The 13178-nt window shown below is 41.6% G+C and overlaps 1 long non-coding RNA gene across 1 annotated transcript; it reads left to right on the forward strand.

Moving 5' to 3' along the window:
• The first annotated feature begins 854 nt into the window (after positions 1 to 854).
• On the forward strand, positions 855 to 8689 carry LOC146871531 (uncharacterized). Its single transcript, XR_014981017.1, has 2 exons — positions 855 to 1002; positions 8046 to 8689. It is a non-coding gene; the product is annotated as an uncharacterized LOC146871531 (long non-coding RNA).
• The last annotated feature ends 4489 nt before the right edge of the window (positions 8690 to 13178 follow it).

A 13178-nucleotide genomic window follows, 5' to 3' on the forward strand; every position in this document is an offset into this window, starting at 1 on the left:
CCTATGAGAGAGATTCCAGGAGGAGGATATGTACATGTCCCATGGACTAGGCAGGATATTTTGTCATTTACATATGATTTCCCTCGACTGAGAGAAAAGCCCGTTGAGTGGTATAGGCAGGTAGATAGGTTTGTGAAATTGTCAAAAGTGCTGTGGATTGACCTGAATAGTCTGTTTGATATAATTGTTCCAGCAGACTTGTGGGCAGAGTGTAAAATAGTTGTAGATTGGCCTGCTAAGGAGTATCCAAGAGATCCGAAAACAGGAGCTCCAGACCCGGAGGTCATGAGGAAGTATGAGCAGGTTATTGTGTTCCTGAAGAATAAGGTACCCCCGAAAGAGACAGACTGGGTTAAGATAGATCGAACACATCAGGAAGCAAAAGAATCAGTTCATGCTTTTTATGAAAAGCTGATACTGGCTTTTAAACAGTTTAGTGGAGATGAACACCTGGGTGATAAGGATTTGAGTCATTTTGTATACAGGTTTGTATATGGCTTGAGACCCGAAATCAGTGAAAGGATTCGTGAGCACACAGTTGACTGGCAGAGTAAAAAGATTGATGAAATCTTGAGACATGCAAAGTATTTCAGTGATGAAATTGAGGCAAAGCAGAGAAAGCTGAAAGAAAAGGCAATGTGGGCACAGGTGAAAGTTGCAGAAAGACAAGAAGCACAGCTGGTGGAACAGGCAAACAATCCAGGAAATAGGCCCAGATATGGCACAGGGAAGGGAAAGGGGAATCTAGAAGAAGCGAAGAAGAAGTTCCCATGTCACAACTGTGGACAATTGGGGCATTGGAGATCCGAGTGTACCAATCCACCATTAGTGAGTAATGAGAATAAATCATTGAATCAACAGGTGCAGAACGAGGGGTGTAATCATCAGCAGCAACAGCAGAAGGTTGTCAGACAGCAGAGTCAAGAGCCAAAACCGCCCTTGCCGCAGAATAGAGGGTCCCAAAAGTATAACCAGGATTCGGGATTCTACAATGATGAGCAGGTAAACAAACCGAGACGTACAAACCCGGTACAGCAGTACTGGCTAAAGAATGAGGGGAGTGAGTCTGAAGGGGACTATTGACGGTGCCGAAGAGTGCATACTTGGTGCAACTCTAGAAATAGACCAGGCAGGACCATTTGTAGATGGGAAAATAAATGGGGAAAGTGTTACTTTTTTGGTAGACACAGGAGCGACGAGATCAACTGTCAGGTCAGCAGATATTAGAAATCTTCCTCTCTCGGACGAAGCAATCCAAGTGGTTGGTGTAGCTAATACACAGATTAAGACTCGTCTTACTGAACCAGTAAGGGAAGGAATAGGGAAATTTTCAGACATGCACAGATTTGTAGTCTGTGACACTAGTCCAGTGAATTTGTTAGGTAGGGACTTATTGTGTAAGATGAATTGCACAATTTTCTGTACTCTGGATGGAATAGCTTTTGAGACACCAGATGAGGATGTTTTGTACAGGATGACTCTAGATAATAGAGAGAGTGAGATTGTTGGTACGTATGCTGTGTTTAATCCAGATGATTTGCCTCAAGAGTTGAGACACACAGTAAAAACAGCAGTTTGGGATTTTACTGGAGAAGATGTGGGATTGATGAATAATGTAGATCCAGTGAAGATTTCAGTGAAAGAAGGAATTGTTTATCCTAATATCCCACAGTACAGATTGACACCAGAAATAATTGAGGGAATAACCCCTATAATTGACAAGATGATTCAACAGGGTGTTTTGAGAGAGTTACTGAGTAGCCCATGTAATTCACCGATAATGGGGCTAAAGAAACCTAATGGAAAGTTCAGAATTGTACAAGATTTGAGAAAAGTTAACAAAATTGTGGTGGCATGTTGTCCCATTGTGCCAAATCCGTCAGTGATTTTGTATCAGATTCCTCATGATGCTGAGTGGTACACGGTGATTGATTTGTGTCATGCTTTCTTTTCAATTCCATTGCATCATGACAGCCAGCCGATTTTTGCATTTCGGTTTGGATAGCGTATTTTAGCATGGTGTCGTATCCCACAGGGGTATACAGAGAGTCCATCCATATTCAATCAGTTATTGAAGAAATCATTGGAGAGTTTGATCATGCCTGAAAGCTCAGTACTAGTGCAGTACATCGATGACCTACTTGTGGCATCGAAGACACATGAAGCTTGTGAAGTAGATACCATAGCTTTACTGAATCATCTGGCAGATGGGGGGTTAAAGGTATCTCCAGCCAAATTGCAATTTTGCAAGAAAGAAGTACATTATCTTGGACACAATATTGAGAAAGGTCTGAGAAAGGTGACCGATGACAGGATCAAGATTATTAGAGGAATGAGAGCCCCGATGACCCAGAGAGAAGTGAGGATGTTTCTGGGGATGGTGGGTTATTGTCATCAGTGGATAAGTAATTTTTCCCTGATAGCAAAGCCACTGATTAAATTGACTAAATGTGAGGTGAGAGACCCATTGGAATTGGATGCAGAACAAATGGCAGCATTTGAAGAGTTGAAGAGCAGAATGTGTGAAGCTCCTGCTTTGGGAATGCCAGACTATGAGAAGGAGTTTGAGTTGTATTGCAGTGAAAGAAATGGTTGTGCACTTTCAGTGTTAATTCAGAAACATGGACAACTGAGAAGGCCAATTGCGTACTTCTCATCAACACTTGACCCCGTAGCTGTGGGTTTGCCAGGTTGCCTGAAAGCAGTAGCTGCTACATGCAGAAGCTTGGAACAGAGTGAGGGTATAATAATGGGATATCCTGTAAGGGTGTTCGTACCTCATGATGTGGCAATTCTTTTGACAAGAAGCAGGACTCAATATATGTCACATAGTCGGCTTACTAAATATGAGAAAATCATTCTGGGAGCATCAAATGTGACTTGAGAGGTGTGTGAATGTGAATCCAGCAACTTTGTTGCCAGATGCTGAAAATGTGAATGTGGGAGATGATGTTGATCATGATTGTTTGGATGTGCTTGATTACTGCACAATACCAAGACCAGACATAAGATATTTGCCATTACCTGAGAGTGATCATGTGCTGTTTGTGGATGGATCATGTCTGAGAACTGATGATGGTGTGCTGAGTGCAGCATATGCAGTGTGCAAAGTTTCAGAGGTTATGGAAGCTTCGTCTTTGAAAGGAGTAAGATCTGCTCAAGTGGCTGAATTGGTGGCATTGACGAAAGCTTGCAAGATTGGGAAGAATCTGAGAGTGACTGTGATGACTGATAGTCAGTATGGATTTGGAGTGGTTCATGATTTTGGCCAACTTTGGCTGCAGAGAGGTTTCTTGACGTCGAGTGGGACTCCAATAAAGAATGCTGAAGTGATTGGGAAGTTGCTTGAGGCGATACAGCTGCCTAAAGAACTAGCAGTTGTAAAATGTGCTGCTCATGGACAAGGAGATGATTTTGTAACTCTTGGTAATCGTTTTGCCAATGACATAGCACAGTATTGTGCAAAGAACAATCATTCGATTAACAGGGGACGAGAAAGGGAGATGTCTTTTTGTTCTGTGATGTTTACTAATGTCTTGGAAATGTGGGATGAAGTGAAACAGTTGCAGGATGAAGCAGGAGATGAGGAAATGAGGGATTGGATTAAGGCAGGTTGTGCCCCAAGAGAGACAGATCATGTTTGGATCTATAGAGATGGAAGACCAGTTATGCCAAATAGCATGTTGTCAACAATGGCAAGAATGTATCATGGCCAGGGACATCTGGGGAGGGATGCAATGATTAGGTCCTTTAAACAAACCTGGTACAATGCAAAGTTCAGGCTGATTGCAGAGAGCATCTGTCAAAGATGTTTGATTTGTCAGCAGTTCAATACTGGAAAGAAGACAGTGGTGAGCCTAGGAACAATAGGCAGAGAAGGAGGTCCTTTTACCAGAACGCAAATAGATTTCATTGAAATGCCCCAAGTAAATAGATTGAGGTATGTTCTAGTGGTAGTCTGTTTGTTTTCAAGATGGGTAGAGGCCTATCCGACTAGGAGAAATGATGGAATAACAGTGGCAAAGTTACTGTTAAGAGAGTGGATTCCTAGGTACGGGTTCCCAGTGACAATTGAGTCAGACAGAGGTGGACATTTCTACAATGAGCTCATGGGTTTAACTTGTGAAGCATTGAGCATACAGCAGAAGCTACATTGTGCATACAGACCAGAGGCTTCTGGTGTTGTTGAACAGATGAACGGCACAATCAAAAACCGAATTGGTAAGATGTGTTTAGCCACTGGAATGAAATGGCCTGATGTCTTGCCTCTAGTGCTAATGACTATTAGGTCTACTCCAGATAGAACCACAGGGTTGAGTCCACATGAAATATTGATGGGACGTGCAATGAGACATGCATTCGTGCCTGTCAACAAGTTGATGACAATAACTGATGACATGATTTTGGATTACTGTAAAGGCCTGGCTGACGCAGTTCATTCTGTGTTTCACCAGGTTGGAGAAGATGCTACTACACTTGAAAAGAAGCAAGCCCATGATCTGAGTCCAGGGGACTGGGTGAGGATAAAGGTGCACAGAAGAAGAAATTGCTTTGTTCCAAGGTGGGGAAGGCCAAGACAAGTTATTCTGACTACGACAACTGCAGTAAAGTGCGCTGGTGTGAAAAACTGGGTTCATGCAAGTCATACTCTGAGAGTTCCAAATCCAAAGGATGGGACTGGGAAGGAGTATTTTGAAGAGTCAGATTCCAGTGATGATGCAGAGACTGAACCGGTGAGAAGAAAAAAGAATCCTGAAAGGGGGGAAGGAGAAGGAGAAAGACAGTCAGGTGATTTTTTTTTCTTTGCAAGAGAGGCTTCAAGAGAAACATTGAGCGTTTCAGAGGAGAGATCGGATTCTGTAAGAGTGCCTGAAGTTCTAACAACGAGTGGAGAAGAAAGAAGAGAAAAGAGCAATTCCACAGAGACTACTCCTGAGTCAGATGAGGAGGTTGAAAAGGTTGAAAATCCACCTGAGATTACTCCTGAAGAAGTAGGGTCAGAAGAAGATAGAGAGGGACAGATTGCGGAAGACCCCCGAGGAGGTGTAGGGAACATTCCTGATAAGCTAGGTGAAGGGACAAGTAGACAGAAAGAAGACTGCGTGTTGGAGACCCGAGGAGGGACAGAAATAGGGAAATCTCAATTGGTGGTGGGAAAGAAGTCTGTGGAGCAAAAGAGAATTGTTGAAGAACAAGAGGCAAATGAAACAAAATCAGATGAGAGTGAGAATGAGAAAACAGAGGGTCGAGTTCTGAGAAAGAGAACTTGGATCGGAGAAAGAAATAATAAGGAAGTGAGACCAAAAAGGGTTGTAAGAGGAGATCTTTGGCCTAACAGGATAAAGAGGCTGAGGTACAGACTGACACGAGCAAGTGCAAGTTCAAGTTCATCGAAAGGTGAACGAGGTGTCCAGTCGGAATCAAGCAAAGGGTGAGAAACGTAAGGTCTCAAAAGAACCAGAGGAGATCAAGAGAATCAGAAAACCTAACCAGAAGTATAGGTCACCGGAATGGACGTACGTGGCACTGTCTGAAGGTGAAGAGGCAGAAAGTCAAGGAAATCCAGAGGGGACCGTACGAGAAGTGGTTGAGGAGGAGAAAACTGTTGGAATCCTGAAAGTTATCTTGACTGACATTGGAGAAGAGTCGGATGCTCAGGATGCTGAAGATGATACAGTTTGATGTTGCTGAAGAAGAAGTGAAAAGTGATGAACATCCAAATTGAGTGAACTGAAGGAGTCACTTGGAGAGGAGTGAAAAGAAGAAAATCTGAAATTAGCTGCTTGAAATAATCTAGAGTTCTAGAAATTCGGTAGTCAAGTAGTAGAGGCTAAGTTAAAAGACACTGCCGAAGTAATAAAATGGCTAACACAGAAAATAATCAAAGTAGATGTGCCTTCCTGAAAAGATGGTGTAGATTGTGCTGCTGCTGTACAGGATTATTAATGTTATTATGGGGTGTACTAGCTTTATTAGTTACATTTAGAGTTACAATAGATACTTTTGGAATACATGCTGAGAATGTGACTAACATAGAGAGGAGTTCACAAAAAGTAATTCAAACTAGAAGTAGTAACATTTACATACATAAAGATAGGTCAATTAATGATTTTTCTAGCAATGTTTTTTCAAAGTTGTTGTATGAATACGTAAAGACAATGGAAGTTAGGGATTGCTACGTTTGTATGCAATTACCTGCATCCGTTTCAGAGGGTGTTACTTATCATCATTTACAAGCTACGTATGGAATTTCATGTAGTGTGTTAAGTAGTGTTTTTTATTTGTTAGGAAAAATAGATTATGAGATGTCTAATAAAGATAAAATTTTTGGGCAATTGCCTATGAATAGAAAGCTGAATCCAGCTAAAGAAGCTAACATTTTTGGTGAGATTTTTATTGAGACAGAAGAATTAACATTAGATTACATTTTTAGAAACAATCTAACTTGCAGTTTGAAAGAAGAAGAAAAGGCTTTCTTAGACATGGTAGAGAAAAGGAGAGTGAGCATGCATGAAAAGGCAGGGAAATTTAAAATGAGTGAGACAATATGGGATATTGAGATGGGAAAGGAGTTAAGGAATGGGGCCAGTCCAACTTTGGCTTTAGATGCACCACAGAAGGGTAAACTGTGCATTACCAGAAGGAAATCCCAATATGATAGCTATTTTGTTGGGACTAGTGAGTGCCATGATACATACTTTATTGCAACCGGATGGGGATTTAAAGGTGGAGAAGATCCAGTTTTCCCGGGAGTGTATTATATTTGTGGGAATAAGGCTTATTACAGGTTGCCTGACCATTGGTATGGCACGTGTTATGTTGGCCTGGTCTTTCCGAAGATTTTTCATATAGATAAGATAGAAGATGTAGAGCACATTAATCTACTAACACGTTTTAAGAGAGAAACTTGGTCAGAAATTGTAGGTGATATTTTTGGAGCTTTAATTCCAGCAGTGGGAATTTCATTAAATGCATATGGAATTCGGAAACTGTCAACAGTGGTGGATCGCTTATCGACAAGCACCGCTGGAGGGTTTCGTTTGGTAAATACGGAGATGATTGCCGTACGTGCCATGTCTATGCAAAATCGACTTGCCCTTGATATTCTATTGGCCAAAGAGGGTGGAGTTTGTGGAATGCTGAAAGTTCAACATTGTTGCACTTACATTCCTGATGAAAGCAAAGATCTAAAGGTCTAAATCAAAAATATTACTGATTTGCATGAAGAATTAGTACCACTGGAAGCTGAAAGTATCTGGACTAAATTAGCTAATAAGATAGTTGCTGTTAAGAGTTTTATTGCTAAGATAGGTAGTACCATTATTGGTAAAATTTTATTTCCTTTGACATGTGTAATTGTTGCTTTATTGATACTTAGATTAGGGTGTTTGTGTTGTAAAAACAGGGGAGGGAAAAAGAAAATAATTAGGCAGAATACTGAAAAGAAACAAAAGAGGTCAAAGAGAGACCCACAAGAAATAGAATTAGAAGAATTGAGGGAGAGTGTTTACTTGGAGTCGAAGAGGGATGATGAAAGAGTCTGGTGTGTAGTGTTGTAAAAAGACATTTCAATTTCTCCTAAAATGGGGACAAATTTTTTTTTTGGGTTGATTTTTGTGGTGATATATATCACCAAAGGGGGGATTGCTGGAGCAGGGTGTTCTATTGAAAATTTATTGAGATTTAAACTCCAGTTTTATGTTTATATGTCATAATTAAAGTTACTGATAATTAATTATTAATTACTAATTTTGTTAAGGTTTCTGACTAATCAATATTACTAATGAAAGAATTATACGTGGGAATGCATTTATGTTGCTTTATTAACACGTGAACTAAGTTGGTGAGCGAATTAATTAGATATGTGTGGTTAATGTGCTATTTTGTTATTTGTTCAAGCGCAAACGCTTTTTAAATAACGTGCTTTAATGCTTCTTTATGTCGCAGAAGGCTAGATAATTGCATACACATAAGGGTATTAGTGGGTATTAACACTGTATTATCATTACAATGTATTAATGTTGTTTGTATTTCTTTTAATTAAGATGGTCCGTTTTGGCCTAATCCAAGATGGCCGCTATTTACAGCCTGCACTCGAGTGATTGAAATTTGACAAGAGGCCTCGCTGAACATGGTTGGAAGTCACCTGGCCACAGCCTCTGTCTGTATTAAAAGTTTCCGTGAGGACAGCAGCTCCAGGCTCGCTGCCAATTGCCCTTGGAAAAGAATAAAGCCACAATGAACTCTGAAACTTGCGGTGGCTTCACTATGGTTCCGAGGAAGAGCATTCATGGATGTATCATTTGTATCATTTTCTAGCTTGAGCTTCCTTCTTCCGTGTTTTTATTTTTGTGATTTTTCTGAGCGGAGGTTTTCTAAATGTTGCAAATCAACATCCTTTCCTGCTCGCTCTGCTCAGCGGCTCAACGGACGTTTAGAGTTTGTTTGTTACTTTTATTTTGTAAGTTTCATTATAAATATTGTTAGACTAGAGAGGGTCTAAGGCCACTTCTTCTTGAACCTATGCTCGAGAGGATCGATGCTGATTGAGAGGACGGCGACTCAGGAGACTTTACTGAGAGACCTGTCCTGACCCATTTAGCTAGAATAGGTAACTATGAGAATAATGATTTCGCTATTGATTGACTTTCCTTTGAACTAATTTAGATAAACAACCATTTTGTTTGAATCACAGTGTCGGGTGGTTATTTCTTTGTCATTTATTGAGTATTCGAATGTATTTCCTATGTTTTAAATCATGACTCAGGACAATTTCTTTAGGTTGCATTGACCTCACTTTAGATGCAGATGGTTTAGGATTTCTCCTATATATTCAGTGTGGATAGAGTAATAGAATGAACGTTAGTGTGATGGGCCCTAGCGTATGATGAGAGTATGTGCGTGTGACTGTGGATTTACTCTGTCCGTGGAAGTAGGGAGAATTATATGTGCCGATCTGCAGCAGTAGGTGTAGGGTCGGAGAGGAAAGGGGGGGATTCTGACCCGCTGCGTTCTGCCAGAGAGGAAGGAGCGGATCCAGTCAAGGGCCTGGTCTTGGATGCCTGCGTCATGGAGTCTGCGTATTAGGGTGCGGTGAGAGACTGTGTCGAACGCAGCTGAGAGGTCGAGGAGGATGAGGGCTGCTGTTTCTCCTTTGTACAGTAAGGTATGGATGTCGTCTGTTACGGCGAGGAGGGCGGTTTCCGTACTGTGGTTTTTTTCTGAAGCTGAATTGGGAGGAGTCGAGGATGTTGTGTTCTTCGATGAATGTGGCGAGTTGGCTGTTGATGGCTTTCTCCATGACTTTCGCTGGGAACGGTAGCAGGGAGATGCGTCTGTAGTTTTTGAGGTCGGTGGGGTCCGCCGAGGGTTTCTTCAGGAGGGGGTTGATCTCAGTGTGTTTCCAGTCGTTAGGGAATGAGGCGGTTGCCAGGGAGCAGTTGATGGTGTGGAGGAGCATGGGTGCGATGGTGTCGGCGGCTCTGTTGAAAATGTGGTGGGGGCAGGGGTCCATGGGGGCCCCGGAGTGGATGGACTTCATCGTCTTCAGTGTGTCTTTGGTGCTGAGGGCTGTCCAGTTGTCAATCGCTGGCTTCAGGGTGTCGGGGGTGGTTGGTGGGGGTTCAGTGTGTTGGTTGTCTTCGTCGAAGTTGTCGTAGATGCTCTTGATTTTGTGGTGGAAAAAGGTGCTCAGTTTGTCGCAGAGGTCTTGTGAGGGAGGGATGTCGGTGGACTCGCTGGTGGGTTGGGCGAACTCCTTGATGATGTTGAAGAGATCTTTGCTGTTGTGTGTCTGAGTGAAGATTCTGTCTTCAATTGCTTTTTTCCTCATTTTTCTGATGAGTTGGTGGTGGGCGTTGGTGGCGGCTCTGAAGTTGTTGTGGACTTCTGTGGATTTGGTGTTCCTCCAGGCCTTTGAGGCGGCGGCAAGTGCATCTGGACTCTCGAAGTTCGGTGGTGAACCATCTAGCTTTCTTGGCGTGGGTGTTGTTGTTTTTCTTGAGGGGGGCTATGGTGTTGGCGCTGTCGAAGATCCATCTGTGCATGGTTCGGGCTGCGGTGTTGGCGTCGTCGTTTTCCGCTATGGTTGGGGTGGAGTTGCTGAGTGATGAGGTTAGCTGATTTACTAATTACTAATTACCATTCAGAAAGCAACCCTTTGGTGTTGCTTCAAAGCATCCAAGCTGGCCATTTAGAGCAGAAAGAAACCCCTAGCAGAAGACATTCTTGTATTAGCTTGGTTTTGTCAGTATAGAGCAGGGTCTCCAACTTTTTCAGTAATAAGATCTACTTATGCTCAATGAAAAGCATCCCAGCTACTAATATTATTAGAGTTGAACTAGTGACCACATCAGACAAGATTACATTAGTGGCCACAACCTTTACAGTTACCAGCAGTAATCACCTCCATGCATGATGCAAGGTTTCCAGCATTAATGTAAAAAATGCTGTGTCAATGTCTCTTCATGGTTAGTATGCAACAGCCATAGCTGCAATGCACATGGTGCCAAGGTAATAATATTAGTAACAAGGCTTCTCAATGACACTTCATTTATCACTCCAATTACTTTAAATATATTTCGGAAATTAAACCATTTTTCTCCACACATAACATATTTGTGTCCTGAATACACACTGTTCAATTTTGGTATACATATATTAATTCAACCATGCAAAAGTTCCTAATTTAGTTTGGGCTGCACACAGGAGAGCTACAAACAGGTAGCTGGAGAGCTACATGTAGCTAATGAGCCATTTGTTGGAGAAGCCTGGTATAGACTACATGACCAGTATACACTGAGAATAGAAAAGAGTCCGAGAACATTTGGATGATCAGCTAGAGTCTGATGAGGACCACGCAGCACTTGGGGCTATCTGAAAATTTGTGTGGTGCTATGTGTGAGCTAGTTTGTGTCTATTCAAGGGTTTTCAGTGGTCAATATTAAGGTCAGCTGTGCGCTGTGTGAGGGTCTGTTGATGGCAAGTTGAGGATCTGTGGACACTGTGGTCCGCATATGTAAGGGTGGGAGTTATGTGAGGGAATTTTGGGAGACAGGTAGTAGGAAAATGCCAGTTATGAAGACAGTAGAGGGTTACAGAGTGCCTGTTGTCCAACGGGCAATGTGTGGTGGCTTTTGTCACGCTCTGCCCTTTCTTGGGAGCGTGAGACTTGTTCTGAGCGATCCAGTCAGCACATCGGGAGAGGCAAAATTAAGTGAGCTCAAGAGGGACAAAGAAAAGGAAACAAGAGAGCAGATATGTGCTCGAAGTAGCTATCCACCCATGTTGGCCTTCTAAGGGTATCAGGGACAATAAAGTCTATAATTTCATGTATTCTCTGTGACATTATCCTTACCATTTGGCACACTGGGACAGCTGCGATTGGGGTCTAGGTGACTGCTGGGCATTATGTGAGGATTAGTTGTGGAATATATGAGTTTCTATTGGCAACTATGGAAGCCTCTGTAGGACACTCTATGATGGCTAATTGATGGTCTGCTGGAGTGATGCAAGATGTAGGAGAAACTGATACTTAATGTTCTATATCACCTAGACTAAGTTTTTTCGGGTTTATGTGGGGGTCGCTTAGATGTCAAGTGCATGGTGGTTTGCCGTAGGGCCATATATATTCCATCTGTAGGGAAAGGTAAACAGGTGAGAAGTTTCATTTACAACGCATTCGCTTACATAGAATTTTCTTTCTTTTGCAAAATCTGCATGAGTCATTTTTATTAAGCTTTGTGGCTCTCAGGGGAATTCATTGAATCCTTTGTGAACCTCTGACAAGTTAGAAACATTTTTGAACATGCAGGAACAATCCTGTGGGTTTGTGTGCCTTTGACTCTTCAGCAGAAATAGGGTAACAAATCATGCAGCTTCGTTGTTGAAACAGCACAGTTGCACCGTGCCCAATTTTAGGTGGTGGTGATCAGTGTTGAAATTGGAAAAAAAATTACTCCAGGAACCCATAAATTACGGGTCAAAGTGTGGCAGAGGATAGGAGGAGGAGTCATGAGGGGCACAGCTTGAAATGTAGAGTCTGACAATCAACTTCTAGAAAACATTTTAAAATCAGATCCAAAGAAAGTGGCAAAAAGGACATATGACAGTAAACCTGGTGTAGATTACTTAATTGGTCACAAAAAGGCTGCAATTTAAAATATCTTACATGGTTAACACACCTGCTGCAGAGATCACTGTGCGTCCAGCAATGTTGAAGAGTTTATAATAGCGGTGAGATAACTCTAGTGGTTAACATCCAATCACAGTTTTGACTCATAAAGTAACATAAAGGGTAAATGTGGCTACACTTTGTGTAAGATGCAGATCAAAGATTAGTATTTTATTTAGAGAGGTAAGTGGGTTACTGCTTTGGACACTGAGATCATTTTGTTACTTCCAGTTCATATGGTGCAAGTCTTCTAGAGTAGCACAGTGATCTATTTACAGGTATCAAGGTGCAGCATGAAAAGTGTAAGTCATGGGCAGGGGCACTGGAATTATACGGTAGGCAAGGGCCAAATTATGTGGCAGAGATGAGTAAATTATGCAGCAAGAAACGGCAAAGTATGCGGTGTAACGCGGCACATCTGATAAGAATATTACTTCACTATTTTGACATTTTTACACTTGTTAACACTTCCTCGGCATAGGTTGCACCTCATTAATACCAGTTTAACATAAAAATATAGCACTAAGCAACACAAAGGGGAACAGTCAAGCTTCGCAATGCGCAGTTGCATAATTCCAGTGGCCTTGGGTTTAGGACTTTATGTTTTTCTTTCAATATGTAGTTATTCTAAGATTGCAAAGAAGAGTTCCTGTGGAAAATAATAAAGTCCTGTTTGTACAACTAACCACAATTACCGCATTATGTTTTATATCCTGACTTTGTGTTTCTTATGACCATTCACTCTTAACATATAATTTCCACCACTATGGATGATATGTGATTCCTACACCTTATAAGCTTAATTGTCTCATGTAACATTTCCTGTACATTAATTTACACTCTTGTGTGATGTATGGCTCCTGTGTGTGATGTAAAGTTCTCTGACAGTCTACTCTGGGATGAGTAGTACTATAAAATACATACAATATTTGTTTAATTACTCATACAGATAAATCTGACAGTGCAAGCACATCTCTTACATAGGGAGTTGAATAAGGTTTAAAAC

This window comes from Triturus cristatus, chromosome 1_1 (genome assembly GCF_964204655.1).
Source record: "Triturus cristatus chromosome 1_1, aTriCri1.1, whole genome shotgun sequence".
In the NCBI taxonomy this organism is placed as follows: Eukaryota; Metazoa; Chordata; class Amphibia; order Caudata; family Salamandridae; genus Triturus; species Triturus cristatus.